The sequence below is a fragment of the Rhipicephalus microplus genome, unplaced genomic scaffold, assembly GCF_043290135.1.
Source record: "Rhipicephalus microplus isolate Deutch F79 unplaced genomic scaffold, USDA_Rmic scaffold_16, whole genome shotgun sequence".
NCBI lineage: Eukaryota > Metazoa > Arthropoda > Arachnida > Ixodida > Ixodidae > Rhipicephalus > Rhipicephalus microplus.
Genome location: NW_027464589.1, coordinates 6,601,548 through 6,619,444, shown reverse-complemented (window position 1 = coordinate 6,619,444; position 17,897 = coordinate 6,601,548). Strand labels below are relative to the sequence as shown.

Sequence of the window (17,897 nt, the reverse complement as noted above, 5' to 3'; positions counted from 1 at the left end):
AAGCGGCGATAGTAGTAGCAGGGGCTGTTATCATTTCCGTGCGATGAAGCGGCGTTATTGTCTTGGCTTTGGGAGTGTTTTCGTGGACGCAGCTTCGGGCTTTGATCCAGGCACCTTTGAATTGAGTCCAGCTGACGGGTGATTTCGTCGACACGGCGTGCGAGCTCGCTGCTGGACTGTCGGGTGTTAACGGCGTTGACGGTGAGAGGCGATGCTGGCAACAAAATCTCGACAAATTGATCGGCGATTTGAGAGAGCTGGTCCAGCGGCAGATTCGGCTGCACCTGGAGGATGGCCTGCGCATGTGAGAGTAGACGCTGAAGCCAGATGATACGGAGGAGGGAGTCGTCAACCGGGGTGTTGCCCAAGAGGTCACGCATGTAACGCAGGAGCTGCGATGGCTTGCGGTCACCGAGTTCTACGTGCTGGAGTAGGTGACGCACCTTCTCTTCTTGTGAAAGTGAAAGCCGGCGAGTCAGTTCCCTCTTAAGGTGTAGGTAACGGTCATCAGACGGGGGATTGGCAAGTATATCGTGAACCTCATCCGCATAGCGAGAGTCTAAGATAGGCGACGCTGTAGTCGTAGCGCGTCCGATCCTGGGTGATGCGTGCTGTAGAAAACTGCGCCTCGACTTGAGCGAACCACATATCAGGCGCCTCTGCCCAAAACGGTGGAAGCTTTACGGTGACGCGACAGATGTCCATGTCGGTGGCGGCCGCAGAAATAGAGGCGCCCGAGATGGCAGGGACCGCTGGAACGAAGTTTTGGGTGGCGTGGCCAAAGTGGGGCAGTGCACGGTCGTCGGACGAGAGCGCTTCATTTTCATTGCACTGTTGCTGTTCCCGCAGCTCCTGCTCTTGGTTCTAGATCACTTGCTGCTGGGCCTGCAGTTGTTGTTGCACTTGTTGTTGCAGTTGTTGTACTTGTTGTTGAAGGGCAACAAGGGTTTCCTCGTCCGCCATGGTGGTGCGGTACGTTCGTTTTCCGGGTCACCCGATGTGGGATAACATAGCTTTAATGTTTCTGCACCGAAGGTTCTACAACAACTGCCTCCTGAATCGGGGCACACACACAGTTTTCTTGCTTCTTTCGGGGGAGAGTGTTCTTGTCGCCGGCGCCCGTGTTTGGAGGGATCCCCGCGACGCGCAGGCGGAGAAGCGGCGCAGAACCGTTTCGCCACACAGGCTTCTCGCCACATCTGTGCACGGTCTTTAACGGAGTGGGTGCAAGCGGCTCGGTACACTATGTACACCAAGTACGGAAGCGCTGCATGCAATCAGCCACTAGACAATAGGCTCCCTGTGACCGTAGCGCATCTCAAAAAAAGAAAACTGTCGGTTTCCGCTGAGTAGCAGCTTCGCGGTACACCTTTATCAGGAACAGCCGATTATGTTCGTTCCTGGCTATGTCAGTCGCTGCGTTGCTACGTATCCCGGACTCCGTCATAGTTTCAAAATGCTCTTCAATGTTGTCACCGTGTGTCATCGGACATTCATCTGAGAATGCCAATCATTTTTAAGAATTGGCAAAAAGAGTGAAATGACTTCGATGCGGACACTTTGGGCAGTATTCGCCTATCTATGCTTTGCTTAGTGGTGGTCTTGCGCTTAAAAAAATGGAATTTAGTTCTTGGTCGTAGCCTCCTCAGACCTGAGAGTAATGGCACGGAGAAATAACTTTGACCAAGTTCTTATACTTACTTTTGTGTTACATAGAACCCCCAAAAAATTACTTTGAATGTGCACAGAGCCTAACAACAAGTAATTGTTTGTCCCCCTGCAGGGACACTGGGTCTATCCTTAGGCATTGCTAGGAATACGTATGCATTTTTGTGTATTTGGAAAGGGCCGCAAATAACTGTTTGGAGGATGAACTTTAGAGAAAGAAAGACTAAATTGATTTTTATTAGTTCTGGTGACACATTTAGAGCACAAAAAAATAAAAAAAATCCTTTCTCGGGTCATTTGTGAAATGGGCCTCTTTTGGCATTCTGTTCTTCATCAGAGTGCCGGTGCCAAAAATGCCCTTCTTCATGAGCTCATCCATCAAACCGACCGAAGAAAACCAACGGTCACAGTAAAGCGTGGAGCATGCAGGCACTGTCTCAACCAGCTTCAAGACTGAGTTGCCCGATATGCCAAGGCCAAAGTCTGGAAACGTCTCTTTGCCTTTGTAAATTGCAAAATAATAAATCAACCCGTCCTTTCCTGCGAGAACAAAGTTTTTCAGGCCCACAGGATTTGGTTTGTTAGGGATATACTGCTTCATAGGACAGCGCCCGGAAAATGGGATGACTTGTTCATCCACACAGAAGCAGTTGGGTCTTTCCAAGCCCAAGCAGCCCTTTCGCACCATCTCAACGAAAGGCGCAACCTTCCAAAGTCTCTCGCTCTTCTTGTCGTCATCACTGATGTCGTCGTCAAGTTGGCAGCACAGGTTAGATCGCAGTAAGAAGAAACGATCTCGTGGCATGGTGTCAGCTACTGAGCTAACAGCCAGGCCCTTCTTCCAAAAAAATCGTATTCTTAGATAGCCAATCACTCCCATCAGCATGGAACAACCCAGAAACTGTTTAACTTCCTGACCTGTGATTTCAGATATGATTCCACGCTTTCTCAGAATTCTCTGGTTTGTTTTCTCGGCCATTTTTTCGAGCATGTTGTCATCTACGTACTGCATGTTGTAGTCGGCAGGCGAGAACTCTAATCTAGCTTTTGAAAAAACACACGCCGTCTCGAGAACAGGCACATTGTTTGCTGGTGAAGAATCGGCTGCCTTCCACAGAGGATGCCTTTGCGAAATTCCTGCGCCGCTGAAGCCGTCGTCGTCACTATCAGAAGATGAACCAGCATACTCCTCAGTGTCGGAATCATACGCGGCATTCACGTCGTCAACGTCGTCTTCATTCTCGGAGTTCGAAATATCGGAAGTTTCCCGGTCCCAAATTGATTGCAATACTTCGTCTGCCTTCTTGGTGGATAAGCCTGAAATTACAAAGCAACGGGAAGCTAGACTTGAATTCCCACTGGTAAACTTTCATAAAAATGAATGTGCTAGTCGGCCATCTGACTTCAATATAAACACGCACATGAACCCAATGTCCCTTTGCGAGGACACTAAACTTGGTAAGCTGCGAAGGTCCCAATAAAGTCAATGGTTTTTTCTAAACGGTGTCAACGTGTTCTCCAGGCATTAAACCTTTGCACGCCGTTGCAATTTTTTTTAAATGGAAAGCGTTAAGACCAACGATAAAGCGACTTACCTGGCCGTCTCGCATAAAACGTGCTGGTGCAGATTGCCGCCATGTTTTTTCCGAGCGGGAAAGAGAAATTTCGCCGAGCTCAAGGTAGATGGCACCACAGACCTTGTCCTCCTAGAGGAACATTGGTTCTCTCCGCTGCAACAGCTGTTGTAGTTTTCGTCGCCTGTGAACCAATGTCCCTGTGGGGGGACAAAAGGTCTGAGGAGGGTAGGCGTGCACACGGGAGGAGGCAAGGCATAGGACGCAAAATCAGCCCCATACATGAAGGGGTGCTTTGATGAACTGTCATCCCCCCCTTGTCCCTAAAGGGGAACACTGTGCACACTTATGCACTTGTGGTTAATGCACACTACGTTTAGTGCGTATATAGCTAGCTGCATTCCCGGCAGGTTCTTGGCGTCTTTGAATGTGTGTCAGTGTGTGTGTGCATGCGTGCACTGCTATGCTATGCTATGCTATGCTATGCTATGCTATGCTATGCTATGCTATGCTATGCTATGCTATGCTATGCTACGGCTAGCTTGTTAGTGCAATATCCTTCACTATCTCTTGTCACCGCCTCTGTACATGATCTTGCTTTTGTTTATCTTTTGCATTTATTTTGTGGACTTGCTAAATTTATTTTGTGGACTTGCTTTAATTTAGGCTAAATTAAAGCTAAATTTTTTCTTCTGTATGTGTCATGGATAGCCCATGCGTGCTCCAAACACAGTGGTAGCTACTCCAAAAGCTGATTTTGCCGGCTCCTATGGCTGCTCCAAAGTGCTTGAAGGTGTTCCCACTACTGCCCCGAAAATATACCAATTGATGCGATAGTTTCATTGCAAATCACTTTCTAGTGGCCTGAATAGCCTCCAAAAGCTAAACATCTCTATAGAGCAGTGGCAGAACCAGATCGGGGAGGTGGTAGGGCATATGGCTCCTCCCCCCCTCCCCAAAGCCTATGCTAGCACCCCCATCTCTTTCTCTCGCTCCTCTGGGCTTGTGATCTACCTGTAGTCACCAATTGGGACAAATGAGTAGGACCACTGGGAATACACATGACGAGTACTTATGGTATGATGGGGTTTTTTTGCTAGTAAAAACACAAATGTTATGGCTCCCTCCCCTTTCTGATGTTTTAAGCAATTGAATGGCCATTCCTGCCATACACTCCCAGGCTTCAAACTTCGATCACGATTTGGAACTGGTTTGTCAGTAAATAGTGGTCCTCACTCCATGAGATATCAGGATATATCACATAGAGGAACTTATGACCACAGGAATATTTTGAAAAATGGCGTCTTTTTTATTCACGAAAACAATGCTCCCTCATTATAATGTGCATCTTTACAGAGCCGCTGTTCGGTGATGTGTCTGATCCATAGACATAAAAATTATTATGTAACACCAAAGAGACTAAACATCCAGCCTTGCAGAGGGCTTTTTCTCATGCGCCTGCGTGACCAGAGCACCATGTCCCATTCAGGCTAACTACGCTAATTAGGACACATGGGTGCCAATAACGACTTTAAAGGGTCACCTCTGCATCTCCCCTCGCAACCTTAAGTCAACATGTTCTCCAGCTTCAATCAGCTATGGAAGCTCTATGAAAAAAAAAATGTGATACATGTAGCCTAAATTTTCTGACTGAATGTTCATGTACCACAACACTCTGCTCAGGCAGCTTGAAAGCGTGAACCTAGTCTCAGTGCCGTCAAGGCTGTGTGGCAAGTGCAAGTAAGTGTTAATCGCGCCGATGCATTTTCTGGGTGACATTTGCAAGCAGGATTCACAAGGGCCTGAATTTGAGGCAAAGCCAACTGTGGGTACAGTCAGCTCAGATAAAAACAGAGAAGTAAGCACTGCAAAAGTTGTCTTGTATTCCCAGCTAAATTTGCAGTCAACTCTACACAATGTTCCACAATAAGCCTTTGTGAGAAATGCGGAGTTGTTTCAGGCTTCAGGGCTCACAAAGGCATGATACCAACTGGTACACCAGTGTGACCTATTGTTGACAACTTTATCATCATAATGTTTGACTATCTGCCATGTTGATAGGGCTGTTGGCATTGTCGTAAACATACACTCTAACCTTGATATAACAAACATGGATGTAACGAAGTATTGATTACAACGAAGTAAATGAAGAATGGTCTTGCAACAGATACAATGTCAGAAATATATATTTATAAAAAATTTTCTGGTAAAATGAATTTATTTTGGTGCCAGATGTGACTTTGTTATAATGAGGTCCAAGTGTATAGAACACATTTTATTTTGCGGGCATAATGTTTTCTGTGGCCTCCTTGTGTGGGACGGTTTAACATGGAGTGCTTATCGTAACAAGAACAAGTTTTGTCTTGGTGTCTGCTCAGCTGGAGGAGTGTGCCATTCATGTTCTAGGCTAGCCAGACGCTACTAAAGGATGAGACAAGAAAAAGTATTGATTGCTGCTTTTATCATCTAGTTTTTTTTTTTTTTTTTTGCTTGATCTTTTAAGCACTTTGAGGAACCTGATGTGCAAATTCACACAAATTCACACTTTTGTTCGAGTTTCTGTGGAAATCATGGGTCGCTTTTAAGAATCTTGTTCAGTGAAGCTTAAAGAAGATCGTGCTAATGGAAACCAGCAGTGGATAGGTGGCCCACTGACAAAGAGCACCTGGCGAAGAGTCGCGACACTCGCGCCCAGACGACCAGCCCAGTATTCTCTGACTGGCCCCAAAAGACTGCGATGACAGCACGCTCGTGCGCCGCAGCCGTGCTTTGTTTTGAAAGCTCGAAAAGCATTGCTCAAAAAGCCTTTGTACGAGTAATACTGCACCATGCTTTAGAAAAAAAAAGCTTTGTTCAAAGGCTCATCATCAGCCTGACTACGCCCACTGCAGGAAAAAGGCGGCTCCCATGGTCTGCCAATCAAACCGGTCTTGTGCTTTCTGTTGCCACATTACAGTAGTAAACTTTTAAATTTCATCGGCTCACCTAAGTTTTCGTCTCCCCTTCGTGCATTTGCCTTCTCTGGGAATCCATTCAGTTAAGCTTAAGACCAGCGGTTATCCTGCATATGCGCTACGTGCCCGGCTCATGTCCATTACTTCTTGATTTCAACTATGATACCCTTAACCCCGGTTTGTTTCTTGACCCACTCTGCTCTCTTTTTTTCTCTTAAGGTTACACCTATCATTTTTCTTCTCATCGCTCGCTGCCTTGTCGTCAATTTAAGATGAACCCTCTTTGTAAGCCTCCACGTTTCTGCTCTCTAGGCAAGTGCTAGCAAGATGCAGGTTAGTGGCAGATTACCATTTATGATTTGAGAATGCTTGTCGAATTTGATCCACCCCATTCTTATTCTTCTTGTTATTTCACTCTCATGGTTCTGCTCAGGTATTACAACCTGTCCTAAATCATCATAATCATCATCATCATCAGCCTGATTACGTCCACTGCAGGACAAAGGCCTCTCCCATGTTCCGCCAGTAAACCCGGTCCTGTGCTTGCTGCTGCTAATTTATACCCGCAAACTTCTTAATTTCATCTGCCCACCTAACCTTCTGTCTCCCCCTAACCCGCTTCCCTTCTCTGGGAATCCAGTTAGTTACCCTTAATGACCAGCGGTTATCCTGTCTACGCGCTACATGCCCGGCCCATGTCCATTTCTTCTTCTTTATTTCAACTATGATATCCTTAACCCCCGTTTGTCCCCTAATCCACTCTGCTCTCTTCTTGTCTCTTAAGGTTACACCTACCATTTTTCTTTCCATTGTTCGCTGCGTCGTCCTCAATTTAAGCTGAACCCTCTTTGTAAGTCTCCAGGTTTCTGCTCCGTAGCTAAGTACCGGCAAGATACAGCTGTTATATACCTTCCTCTTGAGGGATAGTGGCAATCTACCTGTCATAATTTGAGAGTGCTTGCCGAATGTGCTCCACCCCATTCTTATTCTTCTAGTTGCTTCAATCTCGTGCTAGTTACTTCAATCTCGTGGTTAGGCTCTGCGGTTATTACCTGCCCTAAGTAGACATAGTCTTTTACAACTTCAAGTGCACTATTACCTATCTCGAAGCGCTGCTCCTTTCCGAGGTTGTTGTACATTACTTTCGTTTTCTGCAGATTAATTTTAAGACCCACCTTTCTGCTCTCCTTGTCTAACTCCGTAATCATGAGTTGCAATTCGTCCCCTGAGTTACTCAGCAATGCAATGTCATCGGCGAAGCGCAGGTTACTAAGGTACTCTCCATTAACTCTTATCCCTAACTGTTCCCATTCTAGGCTTCTGAAAACCTCCTGTAAGCACACGGTAAATAGCATTGGGGAGATTGTGTCCCCCTGCCTTACACCCTTCTTGATTGGTATTCTGTTGCTTTCTTTATGAAGCACTATGGTAGCAGTTAATCCCCTGTAGATTTCTTCCAGAATGTTTATATATACTTTATCTACGCCCTGATTCCGCAGTGTCTGCATGACGGCTGATATTTCTACTGAATCAAACGCCTTCTCATAATCTATGAAGGCTATGTATAGTGGTTGGTTATACTCTGAGCATTTCTCTATTACCTGATTGATAGTATGAATGTGGTCAATTGTTGAGTAGCCTGTTCGAAATCCTGCTTGTTCCTTTGGTTGATTGAATTGTAACGTTTTCTTTACTCTGTTAGCAATTACCTTTGTAAATAGCTTGTATACTACAGAGAGCAAGCTGATCGGCCTGTAATTCTTATTTATTTATTTATTTATTTGAATACTTTCCATGCCCGAAGGCTTTACAGAAAGGAGTGGGGGTTATACAACAAAAAGTAAGCGAAATGTTACAATTGCTGCAAAATGGAGAGTTTGAAGTTTGCAGCGTCGATGAGGGATGCGGTGGCAGCGGAAAGGCAGTTCCAGTCTTTGCTTGTTCTGGGAATGAAGGAATCACTGTAGTGGTTTGTTCGGCAAAATGCCACACCTACTTTAAAGCAATGATCGAAACGAGGTGAAATGTAAGAGGGGGAAGAGAGAAGGCTCTTTTTTAAAGATGGATTGTAATGATAAATTTTATGAAAAAGAGAGAGGCGAGAGCATTTTCGACGGAACGATAAGTCGGTTAGGTTCAGAGTTTTTTTTCATGGCTGTGACGCTGGCATGACGGGAATAATTGCACAAAATGAAACGGGCTGCGCGGTTTTGAACGGCTTCTAGAGTGAGAGTTAGGGTTACTTGACCGGGATCTCAGATGGCGCATGCGTATTCCAGTTTAGAGTGTACTAACGTTTTGTAAAGGTTTAGTTTCACTGACATGGGTACGGAAGAAAAGTTTCGTCGCAAATATCCGAGCATGCGGTTAGCATTATTAGTGACATATTCGACGTGTTTCTGCCAGAATAGATTGTTCGTAATGTTAAGCCCAAGATATTTATGCGAGTGCACTGAGGATAAGGGAGCATCATTAAGAAGATAAATACAAGTGTTAGAAGCTGAAGTTTTTCGAGATACACGCATGCTTTTACATTTTGTTGAATTAAGTTTCATCCGCCAGTCACGACACCAAAGAGACACGTTATCTAGGTCATTCTGAAGTCTGATAGAATCAGTTGGGTTACTGATTTTGGAATACAGCACACAATCATCAGCAAATAATTTAATGGTTGAAAACTTAACACAGTTAGGAAGGTCGTTTATATAAATCAAAAATAACAATGGACCTAACACAGAGCCCTGCGGCACCCCTGATGTTACGGCAGAGGTATTGGAAGAACAGTGTTTAGCAGTGACATATTGCGACCTGTTAGAGAGAAAGGACTTAATCCAGCCAAGCACATTAGGGTCAAGGTTCAATTGATTTATTTTAACGAGGAGAAGTTCATGAGAAACGGTATCGAACGCCTTATGAAAATCAAGAAAAATGCAATGAGTGTCGTAACCTTCATCAGAATTGGCAGAGAGATCGTTAGTGAAAGATACTAGTTGAGTTTCGCATGAAAATGTTCTCCTGAAGCCGTGTTGGGAAGGATGAAAAAAGGAAATTGTTTCAAGGAAGTCCATTAAATGAGAGAAAATAATACGTTCGAGTAGCTTACAGGAAATGCTTGTGAGAGATATTGGTTGATAGTTTTCTGGAAGATGCGGGTTACCTGACTTATAGACGGGAACCACCTTTCCGGAATTCCTATCAGCGGGTAGCGATGAACACTGTAATGACTGATGAAAAAGCTTCGCAAGGACAATGGATGAATACCCTTTTGTTAATTTCAACATTTTAGAGCAAATTTCATGGGGGCCTGCAGAAGAAGACATTTTTAAACTCTGAATTAGCCTAGTTAAGCCCACCCAGCCAACAAAAATAGGTTCCATGGGCGGAAAATCGGCATGGGGTACATGGGAATATAATGAAGGGGCTGTTGTTTGAAACACTGAAGAAAAAGCATTATTTAGAACCGTGCAGCATTGGTCAGGTGGTACAACCAGGTCAGAACATGTTAATTGAATATTAGATCGAGATTCACCTCTCATTATGCTCCAAAATTTGCGGGGATTAGTCTAAGGAAGAGCAGGCAGTGTGGAATTAAAAAATGTTGTTTTTGCGTTGCTAACAGTGTTAATTGAATATTAGATCGAGATTCACCTCTCATTATGCTCCGAAATTTGCGGGGATTAGTCTAAGGAAGAGCAGGCAGTGTGGAACTAAAAAATGTTGTTTTTGCGTTGCTAACAGTGTTGTTATATTCCTTGTTTATGCTATAGTACTCAGACTAACGGCTGGGGAGGTTAGAACGTTTAGCGCTTCGGAACAGACGCTTCTTTTTGTTGCGGAATCGGCGTAAAGTGGAACTAAACCAAGGAGGGCGGGGTTTAGTGTAAATCCTTCTGGTGGGTACATGTTCGTTGAGCAAACATAATAATTTGTTTTTGAAAAGCAACCAGTTATCATTGACAGATCGTTCTTCAAAGTTAGTTATGAATTCCTCGGTAAAACGTTCTATTTCTGCTGTAATTAGTGCCGTGTTGGCACGCGAATAATCCCTAATAATTTTGAAAACCTTAGATCTCGAGGGGCGATGAGCTTGCGCGGTGAAATGTAGTAACATATGATCACTTAGTCCATCGAGATAAGTTATCGAAGAAACGAGATCAGGTGAAGTTGTAAGTACGAGGTCTAGAGTGTTAGAACAGGTTGATGTTGACCGCGTGGGCTCAAGAACAAGCTGAGTGAGGTTAAAGTCCGTACACAAATTCAAAAATTTTATATTTTCTGGTAAGTTTTGTTTTACGCTAACGGAGTCTGCACGCCATACAATACCGGGGAAATTGAAATCACCCATAAGGATCAAGGGGGAATTGGGATAGCGTACAATCAGCAGATTCAGAACATCATGAAGTTCAGAACAAAAGGAGGGGGAAGGAGCTGGGGATTGATAACATGCACACAAAATATAGTCACGACAGAAAAAAATGATTCGCACCCATACTATTTCTAAGGATGACCTGATCGGAACCATAGAGGAATTAAACGCTTCATTGACAGCAACGAGCACGCCCCCACCGATACGGACGTCACGGTCATAACGATATGTTCTGTACGCCTTATCGCAGTCAAATACTTCACTACTTTTAATTTTTGCTGAGAGCCACATTTCTGTTAATACGATAATATCGGCTGAGCAAGAATCGATGGCTGAAGAGAAGGTGGCACGCTTATTCATGACGCTTCGAATGTTGGTGAAAAAAACGATACGTTGCTTAGATTGGATTTGGGAAGAGATTGCTAGGATGATTCCGGAGAGGTACTGCTCGCGGAAGCGCCGCCACTATCAGGAGGCTGTGTACCACAAGGAACGCCTGTCTGACGGGAGCTATCAAGCGCGTGAACGCTGTTAGTTATTGCGCAGTATCCATATTGCTTCTTCTTCATCACAAGTCCTTGTCATCTCTTTTCTTATGTATTAAGATGATGTTTGCGTTCTTCCAAGACTCTGGTACTCTTCCCGTCAGGAGACACCTCGTAAACAGGGTGGCTAATTTTTCTAACACAATCTTTCCTCCATCTTTCAGCAGATCTGATGTTACCTGATCCTCACCAGCAGCTTTTCCTCTTTGCATGCTCTCCAAAGCTTTTCTGACTTCTTCTATCATTACTGGTGGGGTGTCATCTGGGTTACTGCTAGTTCTTATAGTATTAAGGTCGTTGTAGTCTCGGCTACTGTACAGATCTCTGTAAAACTCCTCCGCTATTTTAACTATCCTATCCATATTGGTGTTTATTTTGCCTTCTTTGCCCCTAGTGCATACGTCCGATTTTTGCCTATCCCAAGTTTCCTCTTCACTGCTTTGACGCTTTCTCCGTTTTTCAGAGCGTGTTCAATTCTCTCCATGTTATACCTTCTTACATCGGATACCTTACGCCTATTAATCAACTTCGAAAGCTCTGCCAGTTCTATTTTGTCTGTTGTACTTGAGACTTTCATGATTTGGCGCTTCTTAATGAGATTCTTCGTTTCCTGCGAAAGCTTGCCAGTGTCCTGTCTAACTACCCTGCCTCCAACTTCCCCTGCACACTCCGTAATGATACTCGTCAGATTATTATTCATTGTATCTATGCTAAGGTTCGTTTCCTCACTAAGAGCCGAGTACCTGTTCTAAAGCGAGACTCTGAATTCCAGTACTTTCCCTCTCAGTGCTTCCTCATTGATTGGCTTCTTGCGTATTAGTTTCTGTCGTTCCTTTCTCAAGTCTAGGCGAATTCGAGACCGTACCATTCTGTGGTCACTGCATCGTACCTTGCCAACCGCTTCCACATCCTGCACGATGCCTGGGTGTGCAGTCATTATAAAGTCTATTTCATTCTTATTTTCGCCATTAGGGCTCCTTTATGTCCACTTGCGGTTTTCTCGTTTTGAGTAGAAGGTATTCAAAATCCGTAAAAGATTGCGTTCTGCGAATTCTACTTGTAAGTAGCTCTCCTCTGGCGTTTCTAGTGCCGATGCCATAATCTCCTACTGCCTGGTCTCCAGCCTCCTTCTTCACTACCTTTGCATTAAAGTCTCCCATCAGTATAGTGTACTGTGTTTTTACCTTACTCATTGCCGATTCCACGTCTTCATAGAAGCTTTCAACTGAAGCGTCATCATGGCTGGATGTAGGCGCGTAAGCCTGTACTACCTTCATCTTGTACCTTTTATTCAGTTTAATTACGATACCTACCACCCTTTCATTATTGCTATAGTATTCCTCTATGTTGCCAGCTATGTTTCTGTGAATTAAGAACCCCACTCCCAGTTCTCTTCTGTCTGCCAAGCCCCGATAGCAAAGGACGTGCTCATTCTGTAGCACCGTATAGGCCTCATCTGTCCTCCTAACCTCACTGAGCCCTATTATATCCCATTTAACACCCTCTAGCTCCTCGAATAGTACAGCTAGACTTCCTTCACTAGATGAGGTTCTAGTGTTAAACGTTGCCAAGTTCAGGTTCCAATGGCGGCCTGTCCGGATCCAGAGATTCTTAGCACCCTCTGCTGCGTTGCAGATCTGACCGCCGCCGTGGTCAGTTGCTTCGCAGCTGCTGGGGACTGAGGGTCGCAAGTTATTTGACGTATGCATGTGGGAGGTAGTGGCCAGATACTGCACCAGGGTGGCCAATCCTTCTCTGTCCTAAATAGACATATTCTTTTACAACTTCTAGCATCTCTCCACCTATCCCAAAGTGCGGTTTTGTTCTGAGACTGTTTCATATTACTTTAGTTGTTCAAAGGCTACTTTCATACAAAAAGCACTACAAAACGAATGGAAGCTTTGCAAAGCAAACTGCGTGTATGCATTTGGCATCGAAAGGACAGTGCTGTGTCATGATGGCGACTTTCTTGTCATCATTTTTTGGTTGCGTTCTGGGTTTTGTGTTAAGCTAGTGCAGGCTTATGTATACTCATGGATAAGTCCACGCTGCAACAGTACCACACTGCCCAATTCAGTAGTAAAAAAGAAAAAAAGAACAGGAAGTAATAGCTGCATGAATTTTTTTTTTTCTGGCGTGGTATGTACACTCTGTCTGCGGTACGTGTGCACGTGGACATTGATCAAGCAAGCCATCGGGGCAGCACTGCATGTGTAGCATCACGCTGCTATGCTGGAAGACACGGGATAGATTTGTGACCACGGCTGCCATATATCAATACGGGCCCTATACAAAGAACGCTTCTGAACCAAGATACCGTATTTACTCGTGTAATGAATGCACTCGCATAATAAATGCACTTACAACTTCAGTCATCAAAATTTGGATTCTTTTCCCCACATAATTAATGTACCCCCTGCATTCATTCGCTGCAGTCCCGCTAACCAACACCTGGTGCCTCCTCACCCGTTGAATCTCTTCCGTTTTTTATTACTTAGTCGACCCCCTTCAACCACCTCGGTTTGCTCCCTCTCTCCCTTCGTCTGTTGCCACGTGGCTATTGCTTTTCTTTCTATCCTTGCGCGTCATGTCCCCGGTCTTATCTGTGAGCCACAGCGGGGTTCACGAGCGGTGCGAGTGTACAGACATCGCACCTAGTAAGCACACAGCGAGCGAAAGTCACCAAACTGCCTGCGCCAACCAATGTCGGCCGCTTCCTGCGTACTCCACCTTTTTCCTTTTTTAGTATGCTTACTTTTTTTCTTCACTCCGACTGTCCCTTCATTCCCAGTTCCCCCGTGAGTGTATCGGTTAAGGTGTCCTCACATGAGAGACAGTTATCGTGCACTCCACACCCCGTTTTCTTACCTTTTCACCTTTTTCTAAATATCACCCCCCCTCTTCCCCCCCCCAAAAAAAAAGCCTAAACACGTGTACGCGATTTTAGAGCGACGACGACAAGATGTGCTGTTGCAAAGGGTCATTCTTCACTATCACGTCGCAGGTTTCTGGAAAATCAGAAAAAAAAATAGCTTCTCACCCAGAAAAGATCGGTCATGACGATTTCCGCAACATGGTAGCACCCCCGATTCTCACTTTGCTGGTTATTCACACGTGGAGGCACTTCTTATTTAGAAGTGAGACGGCGGCAGTAATTTGTCGTTAATCTTGATATCGGCAGTTTGTTTTGATGATTCAAGGGTAGCTTGTTGCAATGTTGGTTACTTGCTACCACGACCTCGTCATGCTTGCTACATTGTTAACAGCGACGTCACGGTCGTCATGCAAGGTTGCCGCGAAGTTAGCAAAGTGCGTCGTAGTGCACGCTTCCGGGCGCCCCTTGAGATCACAGCAGATACCACTGTTGCGGTTAAACAATTGCGAGAAAAGATAGCGGCAAAACGCTTGTGTGGAGTGCGCAGGTGTCGTGGAGGCAGCTTGCACAGGATAGTGCCATCAACCACCCAAGATGGGTAAAGTGCAACAGAAAGCTGTTTCCAAACAGTGTATGGGTATGTCAATTGCGAAAGGCTAAGCAAGCAAACTTTTTTTTGCGCTACTGCATTTTTTGCTCCTCTGGAAAAAATTTTCATAAAATTTACCCCATCTAATAAATGCACCCTCCAACTTCGCTCTGATTTTTCAAGAAAAAAAGTGCGTTCATAACGCGAGTAAATACGGTATATGTGCGCATTGAAGAACCCCGAGCTGTGACAATTAATCCTGATGCCCATACTACAGCGTGCCTCAAAACGATATCTTGTTTAGTACATGAAAGCCTAGATATTATCGATGTTGAACAGACAGCTTTATTTTAAGCAAACGCAGGCAAGCTGAAAAACTGAAATTGTGCATAGGGCGAACTAAACCAGTAAAAATCGATGACATTTTATACTTCTCTAGTCAGGCGTAATTTCCCATGTTACTTAGCCACAGCAGCCAGTGAAAACGAAACTTACCGCATCGGAAGACTCCAAAAAGCTAAGCTCCAAGTAGTCTGCTGCTTTATTTATAGCAAGAACCCTGTCTTTAGCACAAATTAAGTTAAACAGAGGCATCTCAGCATCGAGTATTGATCACGAGCATCTTTTATAACAGTTCAGCGGCTTAGGCGAACGTGCCCCCGCATAAATCATGTGTACAAGGCAGCTTTCCTTCTACGTAACTGTTTGCAAACAGTGTAGACTACCCACCTATCATATCATTCACTTCATGCAGGGGCATCAGATGGAGTTTGATTGTGATGGTCAGATAACGTTTTTTTTACATATTCCGTATGCTGCATAATACGCTCGTTTTGTTTCCGACAAAACGCCGTTGAAATTTGACAGTTTGGCCCTGGTTTCTACTGGTGGCCGTTTTCACTATTTATTAAATCTAGCAGGCGTGGCAGCTCGTCTATACTAGGCAGGAGAGCAAGAGCTTAACATACTTTGCTCGCCCTAGCGCTTAGATACAGTGCGTCTCCTTGCTTATTGCTATGAAAAACCTGCAGCGATGCGTCCTCTCTCATTTCTACATATTGTGGCACTTTAATACGCAGCACTACTGCCAGCGCCCTTTGGTGCGTGCCTGCACCGCCTCTACCAGCCGCCACTCTCGCCTACGAAACAGACTGAGAAGTGCGCGCTTTGACCGCCGCATTGTGGAAACTCCAGCGCTGGTTCCCTAATTCTGAATGGTTTGCACGTTGAGCGTGAAAAGTGTGTCAAGATGAGACATCACTGTGTACGACAGGTACACAGTGCCGTGTGCATGTGTCACTCCCGATCCCTTGTTTTCACTGCTACTGTTTTAATAAACCTTCATCTACTCTTCTTTCGGTGGTCAAGCTAACTGGGACTTCAATTTTTCTTAGTTTTTTACAAATTGACTTCCCTGAACATAATGTGATTTTGTCTGTACTCAGTGCAGTGTTTCTTCTATCTGAATCGCTCATGCTTCAAACAGCATACACGAATGCCTGATAATGTAAGCATTGGTGTTGGCCCACAAGCAACTCAGTTCACTGTATTTGTGATAGGCAAGCGACCTGAAGAGGAGGAATTTTTCTGAATTACAAGTACAGTCGAACATGGATATATCGAACTTGAAGGGGATCGCAAATCAGATAAATATGTGAAAAATTCAATACAAAAAAAGTAGAGGCCCCTTAAACTTACCTGTAGCGGATCATCACCAGCATCAGGCGCATTCAAGAATGGCAAATAATTCCGCACACACGCTGCAACAGAATGATTTATTTTCGTGGCAAAAATCGCTAATCTTGGCCTGCTTCTTCGTTTTTGAAATGTCGGAGACGCTAGTCTCGATTCTATCAAGGCTGTCCAGGTGCAATAGCCCCATTCCCTCCATGTGGCTGATATAACGGTAAATGATGTTGAATGCTGCTGCCACCTCAGCGGAGTAGGCGTGTGTAGCTAGCGCCTCTTCCGGACGATCCTCCTCGTCACATGAGCTGTCGGCATAGGCATCCCGGGTTCCTGTGACTGCAGCTGCTATGTCCTCGACAGCGAGGCTCGCAACAGCCCGGACATTGCAGTCCACTTCCACAATGTCGTTCGCATACACTTCGTGTAAAACTGCTGCCGGGAAACAGTTGACCACTATGTCTGTCTTCAAGTCTCACCAGGCATTGAAGATCTCTGCGGGAGAAAACTTCGCGAAGATTTCCGGCCACTTCATCATTTACTGCTGGGTGTCCTGGCTGCTGACAACTTTGCTTTCGCCAGAATCGCTTTTGCCACTGATATTGTAGCACTGCTTAAATCGGCGAAGCCACCTGCTGTTGTTGGCGAAGTTGTTTCACAGAGTGCAGCGGCAGACAATTTGGCCTTGGTGATCAGCATCGGGCCATCCACCAGAATGTTCTTCGCGTGCACTTTTAGAAACCAGGCATGGAGTGCCTTTTCTACATTCCCATGGGCAGAAGCGCACAAGAGAAAGGCTCCCAATGTTTGCTGCTCTGCCGCCTTTGCCTTGATATCTGCCTTGTGTTTCAACAAGGTACTCTGAGTGCTCAATGATATCCCGAAGGCATCTGCGACGGTTGAACATTTTTCGCCCGCCTCAACACACCGAATAGCCTTCAACTTCACCGCAAAGTCAAGGGTCTTGCGTGTCTTGACACTGGCCATAGCTACACGAGAAGTCGACAATTCAAGAAGTCTGCAGCAGCTTTGCACACCGTGCACACAAAAGAGAAATAAATGCTGCACATGGGGTGGTATGTAGGAGACGCGACAGCAGAAGCAACTAAGCACTCGCGGAGCGATGGCCACTTGCGAGGGAAACAGCAAAAAGCAGCAACAAAAAATTTGAAAAAGGCAAAAGGAGAAGGACGACGGCTTTTTTGTGGCTGCTCTCCAACTCGACGGGTGGGTGGAGAAAGCATGAAAGAGAGGAAGACAACTGAAAAAAAAAAAAAGTACCGCAACTTTCAGATTGTGCAGTCCAAGCCCTCTTGCCCTTACCTTTTTTTTGAGCGTTTTAGGTTTTGGCGGAGGCGTGGTGCCGCGCAGAGGCAGTGGAGGTCACCGGGCGCTACGGGTGCCAAAACGCACCTTCCAACTCACAGGCGAAGCCGCGCTGCCGCATAGGTCGTGAGGAGGGCAGAGGGAGTGCCAAAGCACACTTTCCAGCTCGCGCGCAGTTCGATATATCCGAAGGTGGATAAAAATACCGTTTGATATAAACGTGGAAATTTCTACTTTTTTTTACAAAGGAATTTCAAGGGGATAACTTACAAGTTTAATATACCCGAAAATTCGATATATGTGGGTTCGATATA

The 17,897-nt window shown here is 45.2% G+C and overlaps 1 protein-coding gene across 9 annotated transcripts in view; it reads left to right on the top strand.

Moving 5' to 3' along the window:
- The window catches only part of Hel89B (histone acetyltransferase 1), a 913,881-nt gene that overhangs the window by 721,646 nt on the left and 174,338 nt on the right, over positions 1-17,897 (top strand). The window lies entirely within an intron of this gene.